At 37.1% G+C, this 17,637-nt stretch overlaps 1 protein-coding gene and 1 long non-coding RNA gene across 8 annotated transcripts in view; both read right to left on the reverse strand.

Annotated features, from left to right (window-relative positions):
- The window catches only part of kaznb (kazrin, periplakin interacting protein b), a 207,496-nt gene that overhangs the window by 85,733 nt on the left and 104,126 nt on the right, over positions 1–17,637 (reverse strand). The gene's annotated exons all lie outside the window — the stretch shown is intronic.
- Positions 4,212–7,283, reverse strand: LOC129416537 (uncharacterized). Its single transcript, XR_012373216.1, has 4 exons — positions 6,999–7,283; positions 5,995–6,055; positions 5,716–5,862; positions 4,212–4,539 (listed from the first exon to the last, which is right to left on the reverse strand). It is a non-coding gene; the product is annotated as an uncharacterized lncRNA (long non-coding RNA).

Raw genomic sequence — 17,637 nt, forward strand, 5'->3', positions numbered from 1 at the left:
AGGATTCTACCACTCCATTTCAGAACAGCCACAATTCTGAATATATGGGGGGAAAAGTCAATTTCCAAGGGATTGGACGGTGAAGGAGAAAGTAATGATGGGTTTAAGGGAGGGAATTGCAATCTTGAGGACCAGCTTAACTTTGGTAGGAGATTAAAGGAGAGTAATTTATTAAAGGCAGAGTGGGCAACATACAGTATGATCAAGATTTTTAGTGCTGGCCGCAAAATTTCTGTTGAAAGTTCAAGTTGACATTGAGGGTGCAAACACGTTTTAGGCTTAGTGTAAAAATAAATATAAAGGTTTTTTTCAACTGTCTATGCCAGAATGTTTTATTGTACTGCATGTGGAGGCTTGGAGTAAAATCTAATAGTAGTAATTGTGTAATCAAGATCTCCACTAAAACAAAGTGAAAATGGCAGTACTCTTCGTGACCTACATAACCAGTCAAAAGGGTAAATTTTTTCAAATTGGGAAAATAAACTATATTTTTACGGTAACAAAATATACAAATTATTTTCATAAAACATTACGTTTACTTAAAGGGAAACACCACCGTTTTTCAATATTTTACTATGTTCTTACCTCAACTTAGACAAATTAATACATACCTATCTTTTTTCAATGCGTGCACTTAATCTTTGTACAGCGCCTCGTGAATGTGTTAGCATTTAGCCTAGCGCCATTCATTCCTTAGGATCCAAACAGGGATGACTTTAGAAGCCACCAAACACTTCCATATTTTTCCTATTTAAAGACTGTTACATGAGTATGTACACGAGCAAGTATGGTGGCACAAAATAAAACTTTTGTTCGGAGCCATAGGAATGAATGGGGCTAGGCTAAATGCTAACACATTCAGGAAACAATGTACAAAGATTAAAAGTGCACGCATTGAAAAAACACAGGTATGTATTAAGTTGAGGTAAGAACATAGTAAATATTGAAAAACGGTGGTGTTTTCCTTTAACTTTTTCGCCGCCATTGACGAGATATCTCGTCAATTAAGAGAAAACGCTTCCCCGCCAATGACGAGATTTTCCGTCTTTCCGCAATACTGCTAGTATCCACCAGTTGAACTTATACACCCCGGAAGTAGCGCCTCACGTGAAAGAGAAAGAACTCTGTGTATGTTTTAAAGATCGCTCTGCATCTGATCTCTATCAAAAGTCCTTTGCAAAAATGGAATTATCTCAGCTTTTTGCTCAAAATTGGGTGATTTTGAAGAAACCTACCCATGTTTGAGAGGTGATTACAAGAGAACTAATGAAGGTAGGATGAAACGTTTTTTTTTGTTTGAAAGCAGAGGGTCTGTTCTTTCATCTGATATATTGTTTGTTTATATATTTAAAGAAGAACATTTTCTGGAAGGCATTAAACTTTTGTGAAAATCATGAAAAATGCTGGCGCTGGCTGGCAACTTTTTTTAAAAAACGCTGGCGGGGAAAGAGTTAATATCCTAATGATTTTTGCCATAAAAAATATATATAATTTTGACCCGCATGCAAAGTATTTTTGGCTATTGCTGCAAATATACCCATGCTACTTATGACTGGTTAAATATGATAATGGGATACAATCACGAATCACGTCTCTTTAGTCTCTCTTTTGCTATTTATCATGTAGTTTTGCCTTTAAATTATGTGACAGCTGATCAAACCAGAGCTAAATTTTACATAATCATAATCGTCATACACAATAAAGAAGTATTTTTCACTGGCATCGTGCAGTAAATACACTTTTAAAAATGTCTGTCACATTTTATGCCGATACTTTTTTATTCCCTACTAATCACGCCAGTGACATTTCACAGACAGACATAATCACACACAAATACTGTAGTAATAAGTAGCTAGTCATATCTTTCAAATTGTTGAGATATGTCACACCGTGTCTCCCTCCACACTTTCCTTTTCCATATCAATCTGTCAAAGCTCATCTATGAATGGAAGGATACTGCCGGAGGAAGGTAGTCTTTTTCTCATCCTTTACAGGAAAGGCAATGGGCCATTTTAATAGGATGAGCTAGGACTTTTGCAAAGGAATGAGAAGACGCTTGAGCACACATTTGAAAAGTTCTAGTCTTTTGAAGTATGAACTCCAGTAAGATTTGGTTGATTTGAGATGAAAACTCATGGCTGGATTTGTGCGACTGGAAAGAAAATAGAATGGGAGATTAAATCTCAAACTCAGATCATCTCCATCCCATACACAGGACAGAGATAAGAGGAAACCAAAATGAAAAAACAAACTAAACAAGGTGCTGTGATCTCTATATAAAACCTGTTTCTTTACAATTTGTGAAAATTACACTGTCAGAAATAATGGTCAAACATTTGTCACTGGAGCAGTAATCTTTAAAAATGTCCTTTTATGTATCACAGATATGTGACCCTGAACCACAGGGTCAGTTTTTGAAATTGAGATTTTTACATCATCCAAAAGCTGAATAAATAAGCTTTCTATGAATGTTTTGTTAGGATAGGACAATATTTGGTGAATCTATTTAAAAACTACTTGAAAATCTGAATTTGATGGTGCAAAAAAACTAAATATTGAGAAAGTCACCTTTAAAGTTGTCCAAATGAAGTTCTTAACACTGCATTCTCTTACAAAATAAAGTTGTTTGAGTTCAAATGTACTGTATCATTTCCCATACGATGTATTTTTGGCTTTTGCTATAAATATACCCGTGCGACTTATGACTGGGGTCGTGGCCCAGGGTCACATATGTATACAGTACATTTGGTACTAATATATACCTTTGAGTTACTAATATGCAATTTTTGGACCATTTTTATTCTGGCAGTGTATGTGCATATAAAGCAGGGCTGTATTCACTGTAAAAAAAATCAGTAAATGATTTTGCTGTTGATATTTTAAACACAACTGGTTAAACATTTTCCATCATTTACTCATTCTTTATTATTTTTTAATATTGCATAGTGAACCTACTACAGAATTATACGAATGGATGACAAAAAATAAATTCATGACTACGTTACATTTTAGCATTTTCAAAGTAGCCACCCTTTACTATTTTAATCATTATTGCTTTTTCATTTATTATCTATAATTATTTTTATAATGAGAGTAGTTAAAGGAAAACACCACTGTTTTTCAATATTTTACTATGTTTTACCTCAACTAAGATTAATTAATACTGTACATATCTATCTTTTTTCAATGCATACACTTTTAATCTTTGTACAGCGCTTCTTGAATGTGTTAGCATTTAGCCTAGCCCCATTCATACCTATGGCTCCAAACAAAAGTTTTATTTTGTGCCACCATACTTACTACTCATGTAACAGTCTTTAAATAGGGAAAACATGGAAGTGTTTTATGGCTTCTAAATCCATCTCTGTTTGGATCCTAAGGAATGAATGGGGCTAGGCTAAATGCTAACACATTCACAAGGCGCTGTACAAAGATTAAAAGTGCAAGCATTGAAAAAAAAAAAATATGTATTAATTCGTCTAAGTTGAGGTAAGAACATAGTAAAATATTGAAAAACTGTGGTGTTTTCCTTTAATATGTTAGTGTAACCGGTACTCACACCCGCCCCGAGCGGACTCGAACCGGCGACCGGTCCGGCATGGGAGTCAGACACTCTAACAAGGAGGTTAAAGGCCATGACCTCTAGCGTCTGTCGCTACACTGTAACGAATTTGCCTGTAGATTTTACAGTAAGAACCTGGCAAAAAAGTTGCCAGTAAAGTCTTGTAAAGTTTTGTGAATTTGCTTTTAATAACTGTAAAAATGAATTACAGTATAAAACTGGATTTCGTTTACAGGCTATTGTTGTACATAAATTACAGCAAAGTATTAGGTTTTTATATTAAAACACTACTTTATTGTAATTTAGTTTACAACATTATCTTGTTTTCTTTTCAAATTACAGATATTGCCTGGCAACTCTAGTTGCCAGGTAGTGTCTGTAAATTCCTCACAATACAATATGTTATTGTAGAATCTTTTTTGCAACAACATAATGTGTTTTGAAATAATTACATCTTTTTGCTGCCAACTCGAGTTGCCAGCAAAAATCTGTAAATATTTTACAATACATTGTGTTGTTGTAAAAAATAAATAGTTAATCTTTGCTGATGCCTATTGTAAAGTGTTTTAAATAAGACCAGGCTTGCTTTAAATCCAAACATCATTGGATAAGATTCTCTTCAACTATTAAATAAAACCATAGTCCAAGATGCAAAATCATGAAATTTTATTATTAAAACAAAATACAGTGTTACAATACTGTACATTTTCAGAATGTCTTTTTCTTAACAGCATATTCTATTCATTTTCTTAACATTCAGTGAAATTCAGAAAACATTTAGAACATTGTCCATTCATATTGTGAGGAAGTCGCTTGAGACTTACAATTGAAGCCATTCAAAATCTATCAGCCGCTTAAGTAGAGAGGAGACGTGAGGGTTAATGCGGTTCTTCTTTTTCTCTGGTACCTTCCCTCTTTTTTGGCTAACCACCTTTGCTGTCTTGGTCCCACTGGACGGGTTCAGTCCAATGAAGCATCTGAAATCACAAAATCACATGAAAATAAACTTTATGAAAAAGTGCCTTAACTGCTCTACATGAGAGTGCAAAAATACATCAGGCTGTGCAAATCAAGCTGATTTGCCCTTTTCAGCTTAAGTGCAGAAAAACTGCAACAGAAAAATTCAGCTGGTAATTATTATTCATTTAATTTCAGTTGTGCTGTCCAGGCAAGCTAAACCAGGAAGTGGTTCTGCAATGCAATGACAATAGTGAAATATAGGGTCATAACAGTTGAAGGGATGATTTGGATTTCTAGTCACAAAATTGCATGAGTTATGGTTAGGTTAGTTGCATTAACATAACCTCAAGCAGCAGGTCCTCTGGTTGAAAATTTCCCGACTATCCCCTGCTTCAAAGGACAACAAAACATAAAACAAACCACAACAATATAACATTTTAGTATTCATAACATAATACACCATATTAAGTGTATTAAGCAACTTTATAGTGCTTTCAGACTTGAAAAACATTCTAGATAAGCAAGTTTGCAGTTTATTTACCTAAATGCTGAGTTACCCCAATGCAGAACTACTTTTCAAAATATATAATCAAATAAATCTTTATTGTCAATGTTTGAATGTTACAATTAATTGGTTCTGCAATGATATAAAGCATTTGGGTAAATAACTGCTAACTTAACCCAATTTATCAACTAAAAAAATCATGTTAAAGGGATTTCCTGTAAGCACACTTAAAGGTGCAGTGTGTAAAATTTAGCAGCATCTAGTGGAGAGATTGAGAATTGCAACCAACGGCTCAGCCCACTGCTCATCCCTTGCTTTTGAAACGCATAGAGAAGCTACAATAGCCGCCAACAGAAAAATGTGTCATTGTCGGAGACAAAAAATTTTGTCCGTTAAGGGCTTCTGTAGAAACATGGTGCACAAAATGGCGACCTCCACATAAGCGGACCCTCGTGCATGTAGATAAAAACGTCTTATTCTAAGGTAATAAAAACATAACGATTTATTATGAAAAGGTCTTTATACACCCATGATAATGTATTTTTGTATATTATATTGCATTTCTGTCCAGACATCCTTCTAAAAATTACACACTGCACCTTTAAAGCAAAATAAAATCTCTGTTACTCATAATAGCACACTTTACAAAATAATGATAAACCGCATTGTACTTCAAGCACATAGTTACCTTTGAATGAACTCCAGTGTGCACTTGCTCCTCCTGGTACACCAGATTGAAGTTGTAGTAGATAGAAAACAAAGCTGCCATTCCAGCCACGAAGTTGGGATGTGGAGGCACAACCACCCGATGCTCAGCATCCAAACGCTGATTCACCTAAGCATAAACAAATGGTTTACATGCAAAAAATCTGTTGCTTTCCACATGAACATATACACGTTAAACTAATTTGTGTCCTTCATAGCCCGTCTTTGCAATGCTTACAACTCATTACAAAAAATAGACTACCTAAGACAATTAAGTCAGGAAACTGTAGTCTTTTTTCAACGTCTGTTGCTGTTGCCAACACCTAAAAGACAAAGAAAAATAGATTCAAATGTACAGTAATTTTTCATAGCAATATCATTTTTGAAAGCTTGACTATTATTCTTTGTTGATCATACATTGTTGTAATATGCTTATGACTTGCAATGAAAATAATAAACCAGACTTGATGACATACAGCCTGCATATGCGACCTCCGGAGACTGAAGCCTTCGGTTGAGAAACGGCCGTTCTCTCTCAATTATAGTTGCGAAAAAGTATCAATCTGCGCTACCAGTACACCATCAGAACGCGTTTTCAGCGCAGGTGGAAACATTATAACCCCAAAAAGGTTTCTCACTTGTTGTTTTATGAGTGGAAGTGCTACAATAAACATGCAGATATGCCCTAATCCCCTGGGTCCTCCGGGGCTCGGCTCGAGCAACCACCGAAATGGCCAACACATACGCGCACAGTTGCTTTACATTTACTTTACATGTCGCGTCTGAAACCACGCGGAAAACGTGACCGCGCCGCTTTTCTCCTCTTCAAATCGCGTGGGCGCTTCAGAGCTTCTTTCGTTGCTTAGCATTGTTTGACGCTGCCACCGGCGGAGAAAGAATTTGCGCCTATGAACACGCACGTTTGTTAAAAACTCTCTATCTGATCCTATCAATATTTTAATATTTCAAAATATATGTATGCATGTATAAGACCTATGCATCAATGTGGACGTGCATGTACGCGCATGCACGCACCCTGCGTGCATGCCTGAGTGACGTTAACGCATTGAAGTCCAATTTAAATATGAAAAGGGTTAACATGAAAGTTATACCATTTACTTTATTTTAACCACTAAACTGCTTCACCTGGGATTGCTTGTTCAAAAATTCTTTATTAACTTTATTGTGGGGCTTGACTGATACACGGTAAACTATATTTCAACCAACATTAACAATTATAATAGCTATTTATAATAGTATACTTACATTTTGTGCATGAGTGGCGTGGCAATGTCCCTGCTTCTCTGCAATCCGACATAAAATGGCGTCAAGCTGCCTCGTGCAACACATTCAACAGTGAATAACTGTAATACTGCATCATTTACAGGCAAGCGCAAATATACCTGTAATTTATTGTGGGGGAAAAGCTGTCAACTTCTGTAATAGTTTTTTGACCCACAATGCATTGCAATGTACAGCTAAACTTTGTAAAATGACAGAACAAGAAGTAACTGTAAAATTTTGCTGTAGAAATTACAGAAATTTGTTACAGTGTAGAGAACCTCCTGAGGTCCTGAAGTTTACTTCACTGCACAGCTTTCGCTCACTAACTGGCCTCCATTGCATTAGCATAATTATGTTTTGTTGTACAAAATCCTACAAAGGTTTTTTTTTACACAATGAGAAACATTTCAGTCAAGTGACCTTCGTTCCTGCAGCTCAACAGGTAAAACATTGCATTAGCAACACAAAGCTCAGCTGGAACACACATACACAGTACTGATAAAATGTATGGCTTGAATGCACGTTGCTTTGAATTACTGCCAAACACATAAAAGTGAAATGTAAACGTAATGTAATGACCCTAAATGTTTGACCAGTAGTGTAAGATTAGGCATATCATAAATATCGTAATGTTTCACAAAGTATGTACTGCGGATGAAACTGGAAACCTTTTCTCCTTCCTGTTCATTTAACAGAGAAGCAATAACATCCCATCCCCTGGGTTTGAAACAAGACTTTCACATAGTTATGGTCAACTCCAGCCAGATGTTTCAACATCAGCGATGACTTAGGGGTGATGTCAGTCCAAACTCATTTACATTCCAGACTCCATTACCCCAACAAAACAGCGTAAATCAGTCTATCCACAGCCATTTTAACCTGGTGCTCTGCAGAGGTCCCACCTGCATACATCTAAGCATACTTAAAAAAAAAAACACCTCCCCCTGTGCTAGTCTACAGTCCCTGGTACTCTCAGCTCCCCCACTGATTCTCTCCAGATGTGCACCAGGATGGATGACATGTCTGAAGTATCCGTCCGAAGCGGGCACAGGAAACACTATTTCACTTGCCAAATCGTCGAATGAACCTTATAGCAGCTAACATATGGGCTTCATAAACCTCTTCATAGCGATATAAACGACTTAAAGGATGCATAATGTCTCATAGCCTGAGCCGGACCTGTAACTATATTGTCCGCTGAGAAAATATGTGGCGTGTCGCTGCTTATTGTGCAATGATGAGAGGGCCTAGCGAGGGAGGCTGTGAGACAGACAGCGCGCAGTGGGCTGTGAAGAGGAGAATCTGGGGAGATGAGGAGCGCAGAAAGGAGGGCCTGCAGCCAGTGTGGCAGTGAAGCATGAAACAGGGCCCTGTGCTCTGCCTCACCAATCATTCACTCTTTAGATAAAGAATTATGGCTTTCACAAGACCCGTGGCCAAGAGATGTCCAAACAACAGTGAGAATAGAGGACAAACCGTGAAACCGCATCAAAGAAATCTGAGATTTTACAGCTTACCCCTTCTCCATTGATTTAAAGGGAGAGTTCACCCAAAAATAAACATTTTGTCATATTTTGGTTCCCCTAAGACTTTTATATCTTGAACACAGTAGAAAAAAATGGTATGCTACCTTTTATGACAGCAAAAAAAATGGTTTTAATTGCAATTCTCTTTATTTTATGTAAATGCAAAAATCATCTTACACATTTCCAGTGTATTGATAAAATAATCTGACACCTGCATTGCAAGCAGAGTTAAACACTAATGCTGCGTTCACACCAGCCGTGGTAGAGGCGTCAAGTGCGAGTGATTTCAATGTTAGGTCAACGTGAAGACGCGTTAACGCGCGGTCTCGCGGCGCGTATCAGGCGTTTAGCGCGGTGTGGTAGACGCAATTCCACCTCATTCGTGTGTCTATGTGAACTTGCCGGAAAAACGTGCCGCGTTAACCAATCAGGAGCTTTCTCTAGTAGTGACATGATTACAGGAAGCAAGCGGAGTCGCAGAAGCCCCTCCCATGACGTGAATTTCCGCGTGAATGTCTCAATGACTAGAATTTCACGCGTGGCTTTCAGGCGCGAATGAAGCGAGTAAACTCAAAATGTTCAAGCGGCAAACTAGACGCGGTAGACGCAAATTTTACGCCTCAAACGCGGCTGGTGTGAACCCTAGGTAACAGCTAGCACATAGTGACTGGATATCAACTCGCTGTAAGGCGTTTAAGTTCAATTCAATTCAATTTTATTTATATAGCGCTTTTCACAAGTGTTAATTGTTGCAAAGCAGCTTTACATGAGAAGATGTAGAGGAGAACACAGAAAATCAATAGATAATATAAGAAGTAGAATATAGCGGCTAAGGTTAAACCGTACAAGCGAGCGTATTAATAATGTAACGTATACAGTAAAGTGCTAAGTTAAGCCAAAGTTGGCTGACTCTCCCTGGGACGAAAAAAAACCCTAGGAGAAAACCCAATGGGAAAAACTCCTAGAAGGACAAAAACCCTTGGGAGGAATTAATATATATTTATAATATATATTTAAGTTATATATCCCAGTGCGCAGATCAAACAGTAGCAGGGTTCCCACACCTTAGTTAACTTCAAATTCAAGGACCTTTCAAGGACTTTCCAGGTCCAATACCCTCAAATTCAAGGACTAAATGTGGGGACACATTTCAATTCAGAACAAGGTTACATCGTGTTACCTTTTAAGATACATTGTTACAGTTCCCTTTCAAGGGAACTCGTGCTGCGTCACTGTGATGACACTTTGGAGACGCTTCCAGGGGTAAGTGCTTCTGAATATGTATATCAAATTCAACCAATGGTGAGGCTTAACGACAAAGACAGGGTGATGCGGGAGCCAGGAAGTATATCGCTATCTGAAATATTGCTAAAGACAGCGTTACTGGGACGCAGGAAGTATGGCAAGGAAGACGCAGCGTCTCGTTCCCTTCTCAGGGAACAACAGTTAAATACGTAACCCGAGACGTTTTCATGTGTCAAACACAACTATGCAAAAAAAGCATTTTAGTATGAATCAACATTGGCATACAGAAGATAAAAGCGTTTAAAGTGAACAGTTTAGCATGTGTGCTTAAAAAAGTCTAGAAATTTTATGATATTATCCTACACTACACAGGGAATAATATGTTTTTGTCCAGAAAACTTCTTGCATAAAATAGATTTAAGCACTTAACAATGACCTGTATCTATGTATGTATATTTTCAAAAACTTCCCAGGGCTTTGAATTATTTCCCCCAGATTCACAAACTTTCAAGGATTTCAAGGACCCGTGGGAACCCGTAACCAAAGTGCAGGGAATATAAAACGGACAGATTTGGATGGATAAACCAAACAACCGCAATTCACATGCGCGTATTGGACCGTGGGGGTCGAAGCGAACAGTTCAATATTATATTGAGAACTGTGGCATCCCTAGGTTGAATTATTATTTTAATCACATCTCGTCTCAAAGACAGAAATACCTGCAGTTCTTGTACAACAATGTAAAGGTCACGGGTCCGATCCCCAGTGAACACAGATAAATAAATATATTCATTGAATGCACCACAAGTCGCTTTGGATAATGCATCTGCTGAATGCATTAATGTATAGTAAATGTAGAAAATATGATGCCCCCCCAAAATTTTTCTTTTTCTTTTAGCTCACAGTCTAACTAATTCTTCTGTAGCTGTGCATACAAATTCATCTTTGACGCCTGTCATAAAGTTACCGCCACAGGGAGCATATTTTCCCCCGATCTGCTCAGCTGTGTTCATGTGCATGCTTCACGAAGTGCGGGTTGATGTCATTGACTGGTGTTGATGCTGAGGCCATCTGCTGCTGGGCCCGGCAGCGCTTTTCCCACCATTACACTGACTGTGACCAGCTGCAGAGACAGGCAGGTTACCAGGGGACCCCGGGTAGAGCAGACAGTTTAAAAGGCATTTGACAGGGCAGCCTAAATTAACACTTGCTGCCTTCAGTTGAGGGAATTTTTAGAACAAACTTTAATGCATTAGTACTTGTTTTGCCTGCACGGGGTGCATTAAATTAAAATTTCATTGCTAAAAATTTATGTTATTTTGTGTATTTGGTGGAATATTATATTAACAGATGAAATATTTGTATAGTATCTGTACGTTTTTTAATGCAAGTGGGAAAGATTTACAAGAGAGGAACGCTGACAAAATTAAAGTCTCATCCATGCTTAAAGATAATCTAATCTATAAAGACTAATGAAATGGCAATGGCATAAATCTACACAACTAACAGGAAAATAAAACCCAATACGATAGAAAAAGGCAATCACAAATATTTTACAGCACTCTGAGAAAAAGTGATTAATTGTGCCATAACCCCTGGTTTCCTGCAATTGCTCAAAAAAGGTTTATGTATCTATACATTTATTTTGACTGCTCCTATAAATTGTGGAAGGCTTAACCCTTTCCTGCCTTCTTAAGAGTATATATTTATAACAGGCATGTCACACACATCCTGAAAAGTGAAGCCAAAAACATTTTGATCGCCCCCTGGTGGTTGGCTGAAGTATGCAAAAAATGACTTTCTTACTAGTATTCTTGTTCTCAGTAGAAATATCTAAAAATTCTTAAATTAAGATGCATTTTCTTGATGAACAAAATGACCTAAGAAAAAAAAGTCTAGTTTATAGACAAAAAATATACAATTTAAGTAAATTTAAACTTAAAACAAGCAAAAATATCTGTCAGTGGGGTGAGAAGAAAAATCTTAAAATAAGTTTTCTTTTTTTCTTAAACACTTAATTTAAGCATTTAAGCATGGCAGATTTTTTAGCTTGTTTTATGCACAAAATCACTTAAAGGTGCAGTGTGTAATTTTTAGAAGGATCTCTTGACAGAACTGCAAAATAATATACAAAACTATATTATCAGGGGTGTATAAAGACCTTTCATAATAACCCTTTATGTGTTTATTACCTTAGAACGAGACCTTTTTATCTACATACACCGAGGGTCCCCTTACATGGAAGTCGCCATTTTGTGCTGCCATTTTTCTACAGAAGCCCTTAACGGACAATTTTTTTTTTACTACATTTCTCTGAAGATGACATGTTTGTCCGGTGGTGGCTACCGTAGCTTCGGGGGTGAGCAGTGGACTGAGCCACTATATGGTGCTAAAATGTACACACTGCACCTTTAAAATTTGATATTTTTGGTCTATAAACTAGACCTAGTTTCTTGGGTCGTTTTGTTCATCAAGAAAAAGCATCTTAATTTAAGAATTTTTAGATATTTTTTCTGAAAACAAGACAAAAATACTAAGACATTTTTTCTTGAAAATCATTTTTTGCAGTGAGGTCATAAATCAACACCCTTAACATGTAAGCGAATAGGACATGAGCCAAATTAAAAATCTAATTACACTTGAAAAATATATATATTTTTAAAAGATACGTCGTCTATCTTTTGCTTTCACATGCTATCGGAATTATCGTAAATACAAGTTTTCCATGTAAAAATTCCACATAAACGCCTTCTGATGTCGTGTTTAACTCTGAAAAGTTCGGATTTTTTTATTTTGTCTTAATGTTAAAGTAGTACATTGTGTTTAAATAATGTTTTCCCAAGACGCACGTCAAAGCACCTGAACACAACAAGCTCTTTATCACGACTTCAGAAGTAGGAATTATCAAAGTTCCAACCTCACGTGAAGGCAGCATTAAACCCAAAAGAACAGACAGGGCATTACTGCACATTACACATGCCTTTATTAATAAACCAGCGGTGATCTCTGGACTTATCAATATGGCCATAAAGGCAATGTCCAAAACAACTAAATAAGTGTATAACAGCAGCTAATAACTACCAAAACATGGCAAACCCAAGACATTTAAACTATCTTGAACAACTAAAGATAAGCAAAGTTGCATCCGAATAAGAAATGTTCAATTTTAACCTAATTAAACTTTTGTAACAGACGATTAGTAATTCCTGGCATGGATTTCCTTTTGGGAGGAGAGTCATGGATTTGGAAAATATCCGAGGGAATGATCTACAACTGCTCCTGCGAAAGGGCAAACAATATTTTTTTCTCTCCCAAAACGTGCTTAAGCTCACAGCTGGTAATGAAGTCTCTGGAGATAAATGTACGTGTGTGGTTATGGGTCATTTAGTCGTCCCCTGCGGTGCTTGGGCTATTGTTTGGACACAGTTTACCTCACGCTGCATTGGTCACAGACGGGGTGTGGTTCAGCAAGGCCACCCTGGGAGGGGAAGGAAAAGATGGGAGTGGTACGAGAAGAGGAGAAGGGGCAATCTCCCCACACTCAAGAAGCCGTCAGGAAGACAGGGGAGTCCCATGAGACCATGTAGAAAGAGATCCTCCCTCTACTTCAAAAACAAGGCTCTGTATGCTGTAAATCATCTAAGGTACACTGATAGAGTTAACAAGAGCTCACACCATGCCATCAACAAAAGAAACCTGAGAAGAAAATTACAGGTGCCCCCTTTCAACTAAAATGATGCTATGTTTGGTCCGCAGGTGTAAACTGATTTGTGTTTCTGCTAGAGATGACATATTGACTGTTACTACATAACCTGCACAAAAACAAACTGTGTCACATACCTACAGTACTGTATGAGTTTTCAAAAATATATTTTGAAGGAGTACTTTGGTTCACAGTAATTCAAACGAAATAATTCGCAAGGTAATAAATAACTTTTTGGTTTAGAAATAAACAAAAATCATTTCTTGAGTAGGTACATAAACAATCATTGTTTTAAAACTGTCTCCCTACCTCATCAAGATTCACAACAGTAAGCTTATAATAAAGATTTATAGGTCTTTGTTAAATGTTCGTTCTTCAATAGATGTGAAGTTAAGCACGTAAAGTAATCTGCAATTTTATGTTTCAAACAGAGATTGCGATAAAGAAGCAAACGTTTTTTTAAAGTTATTTATTTCATTCAACACGACAAACTAGTTTTTTCGTCAGTCTCACCAAATTAAGTTTATAGTGTTATGGTTAAAGGGACACTCCACTTTATTGAAAATATAATTAATATATTTTAATATAGTTAATTTTCCAGCTCCCCTAGAGTTAAACATTTGAGTTTTACCGTTTTGGAATCCATTCAGCTGATCTCCGGGTCTGGCGATACCACTTTTAGCAGAGCTTAGCATAATCCATTGAATCTGATTAGACCAATAGCATCGTGCTCAAAAATGAACAAAAAGTTTCAATAAATAAATTGATTTAAAAGTTGAATAAGTCTTTATCTTTACAGAATAAAACTATACAATAACAGCCTCATGCAAAGCATTCTGGGAACCAGAAATTATCATCAACCGTTTTTTGCTTCAGATTTTTTCCCAGAATGTTTTGCTTGATGCTGTTTTCTAGTTTTATTCTGTAAAGACAAAGACTTGTAAATGTTTAATGTTCATTTAACTTTGAACAAAATATTACCAGTAATAACATAAATTTAAATCTATGGTAAGCTACCGGCAACCCAGCTGCAAATTTCTACGGAATTTTTTTACAGTATATATATTTCGAGCATGTGAATTAGGTTTCATGCATGAGAATTTGGCTATGCATGTGTGAATCTTGTTTTTTGCGTGAATTATTATTGAGATCATTCTGGCTCCATAGTTTTATGGCGAAAAACAATTTATTCAGGGATTTCGGGTCTGGCAATAGCAATGCCACTACAGTACAGTACCTTACCTCCACCAAGAGGAACTTGAGAAAAGACTACAGAAGTGAAGAAAGTTCCCAAGAGCCAGCAATCATTTCATAACCTTTTTGACAAATCTTCAAAAATTCAGACGAAATAAAATACCAGAAAATCAGCGAGGCGTAACACCTCCCGAAAGGCTGATTGAAAAGCAATTTCAAACGTCACCTTCGTCTGCAGCCCTTTATTGAGTTCACTTCATCGTATCTCACCCTGGTTATCACTCTCTCAGGGTCGCGGGGGGTTTAGCACGCTGGTTTGCGAGACTCCGACTAGTGCTTGCATAAATCATAAGGGCACTGCAAAGCCATAAGCTCCACTGCAGGCTCCTTAACACCTTGCTTACTGCCTCAGGCCATCGCCACCGATGCTGGCAGAGCTGTCATGTGGTTATATGCATAATGGCTTGTCACAATCTTTCTCATCACAAATTTAGTATTAGCATGTAGGATTGCTATGCGTTCAGCCGGCGAATATATCACAATTACGAACATTATTCCATTCCGCATAGTTCAAGAATCGAATGTTTGTTTTTATTGGACAGCCAGAATGGCTTATATTTTCAGTTGTCCTCAGGCTACTTCAAGCAAAGCTGACGTCATTTTAGAGCAAATGCTTCTGTTAAAAGGAACAGTTTACCTCAAGAATGAAAAATCCTATCATTATTTGGACACTCTTGTGTTATTTGAAACCTTTTTAGACTACTTTTCTAATGCTTTTACCATGTTTTTATCTCTACCTACTTTCATTCTACAAAAGAGAACAGAGTACACATCACAATTCACTAGAATTATAAACAATTACAACAACATGAGGGCAAATGATGACATTTTCGGTTTTTGGATAGCTATCCCAAAAGCATTTGTGGATTTGTTCGGGTTAGGTTTCTTAATGATCTTTTAATTTCTTGTTCTGGTCTATTGGCCATCAGCCTTCGGAATCAGTTTGCCAATGAGGCAGGCCACTTTCTCATGCCATAAGTAATGCTGCCATACTGTAAGCCCATTCACACTACTGCCATCTGCCATCAGAGTATCTATTCTGGAAACACATCAGCCTAAACCGCATCAATTCTAATAGTGCATGTGATCTAAAACTTTTGTTGTCATACTGTAGTGTTGTGTGATCAAAAGACTAAGCTTCAGACTGGTGACTTTGAACAGCATTAATCGTTTAATAAAAAGATAAATCAAAAGAATGAAATAGGACACTTCTACACACAATCTTCAGTACAAATAGGCTACTCCTCACATGAACTCATAAATATTTAGAGGAAGGGCACATTTTATATGTTAAAAATATGGTCTGTTCCTTAAACAAAGTTTTTGGAACATGAGTCACGTGGACCACTTTTGTGATACTTTCATGTTGCATTTTACAAGCTCAAAAGCTTCACAGTCACCTTTCATGGAAATAAGAGAGAGCAGTACTCATTAAAATCCTCCACATGTGTGCTACAGAGGAAAAAGATATACAGGTTTGAAACAACATGGGTATCATAGATCTTTTAAAATTTTCAGTACATTTTCCTTTAAAATCCCCCACACATAGTCACAACTTTCCTAATTTTCTCTCATCATTCCTCACTCACACATCCCTTTCTCAGGTGTAACTCCTTTGATGGCACCTCTGAAGCATTACTTATTAATCCGAATGGTGACTTGCCTAATTTGCAACTCGGATTTTCTATCCGCCAGTCAGGGATGTGCAGATGTCATTCCATTAAAGTTCCTCTCATTTGTCATGTAAGTGCTCCTCTCTGGGGAGGCTGCCGACTCTCTCAGCGTGTGATGTGAGGGAAAAGCTCAGTAGTGCATCTAGGCTCTACATTTCATTTTTACACTTTATGTCTCCGGTTGCTTCCATTTACAGCTTCATTGTCTCTTTGAAACCATACTTGTATCTAGTAAGTGAACTTCGTAGTGTGATTCCTCATTTTCTTATGTAGATTTGAAGAATTTGACTACTGAGCGCTAGCCAGCCAGGTTTGTGAATAATGTATTAGGCTTAAGCAGTATCGATTGTGAAGAATGCAACTCTTTCCATTTTAAGTGATCACCGAATGGGCTAAACTGTGTGTGGATTTCTTTCCCCTCTTGAAAGTGTGAAATAGTCCTATAGAATAAAATTTAAAAGGCACATATTATGGTCTTTTTACAAGATGTAATGTAAGTTTTAGGTGTGCCCAGAATGTGTCTGTGAGGTTTCAGCTCAAAGTACCCCACAGATCATTTATTATAGCAAGATGCCCCTATTTGGGTGGGACCAAAAATGCGCTGTTTAATTTCAGTACCTTTGTTGCAACATGATCTTACAAAATTATAGTCACAGAATATTTTGCTAATTTATCCGTATCATTGTCACATTTTTCCGTGTCCGTACCACGAACTTTCTTTTCCGTGTCAGTTTCAAGTATTGGTTACTCAATTGTTTTTCCTATTTTTAAACCATTTTCGCAAGGGTTTGGGGTTAGATTTGGGGTTTGGGTTAGGATGTCACTTTAACTTTTGGTTTATACTATTTTTTTCCGGATTTTTAAACAATTGTCGTCTGACGTTAGGGTTAGAGTTGGGTTTGGGTCAGGATGTCATTTTATGTTACAGAAAGTTGTTCTAACCCCAAACCCGTGCAAAAATGTTAAGACAATAGGAAAAACACTTGAGTAACCAAAACATGAAACTGAAATGGCAAAGAAAGTCCGTGGTATGGAAAAATGCCGAGATCCATGACAATGACACGGATAAATGACCAAAATATTCTGTGACTATAACACGGAAATTCGTGAGATCAGGTTGCTTTAAATGCGAATGAGCTACAGCTCCTAACGACCTTACAAACAGACAGTGAGTGTTTTCAGTTAAAATAGATCAGATTAATACAGTCTTATACAATGGT

This window comes from Misgurnus anguillicaudatus, chromosome 14, assembly GCF_027580225.2.
Source record: "Misgurnus anguillicaudatus chromosome 14, ASM2758022v2, whole genome shotgun sequence".
Classification (NCBI taxonomy): Eukaryota; Metazoa; Chordata; class Actinopteri; order Cypriniformes; family Cobitidae; genus Misgurnus; species Misgurnus anguillicaudatus.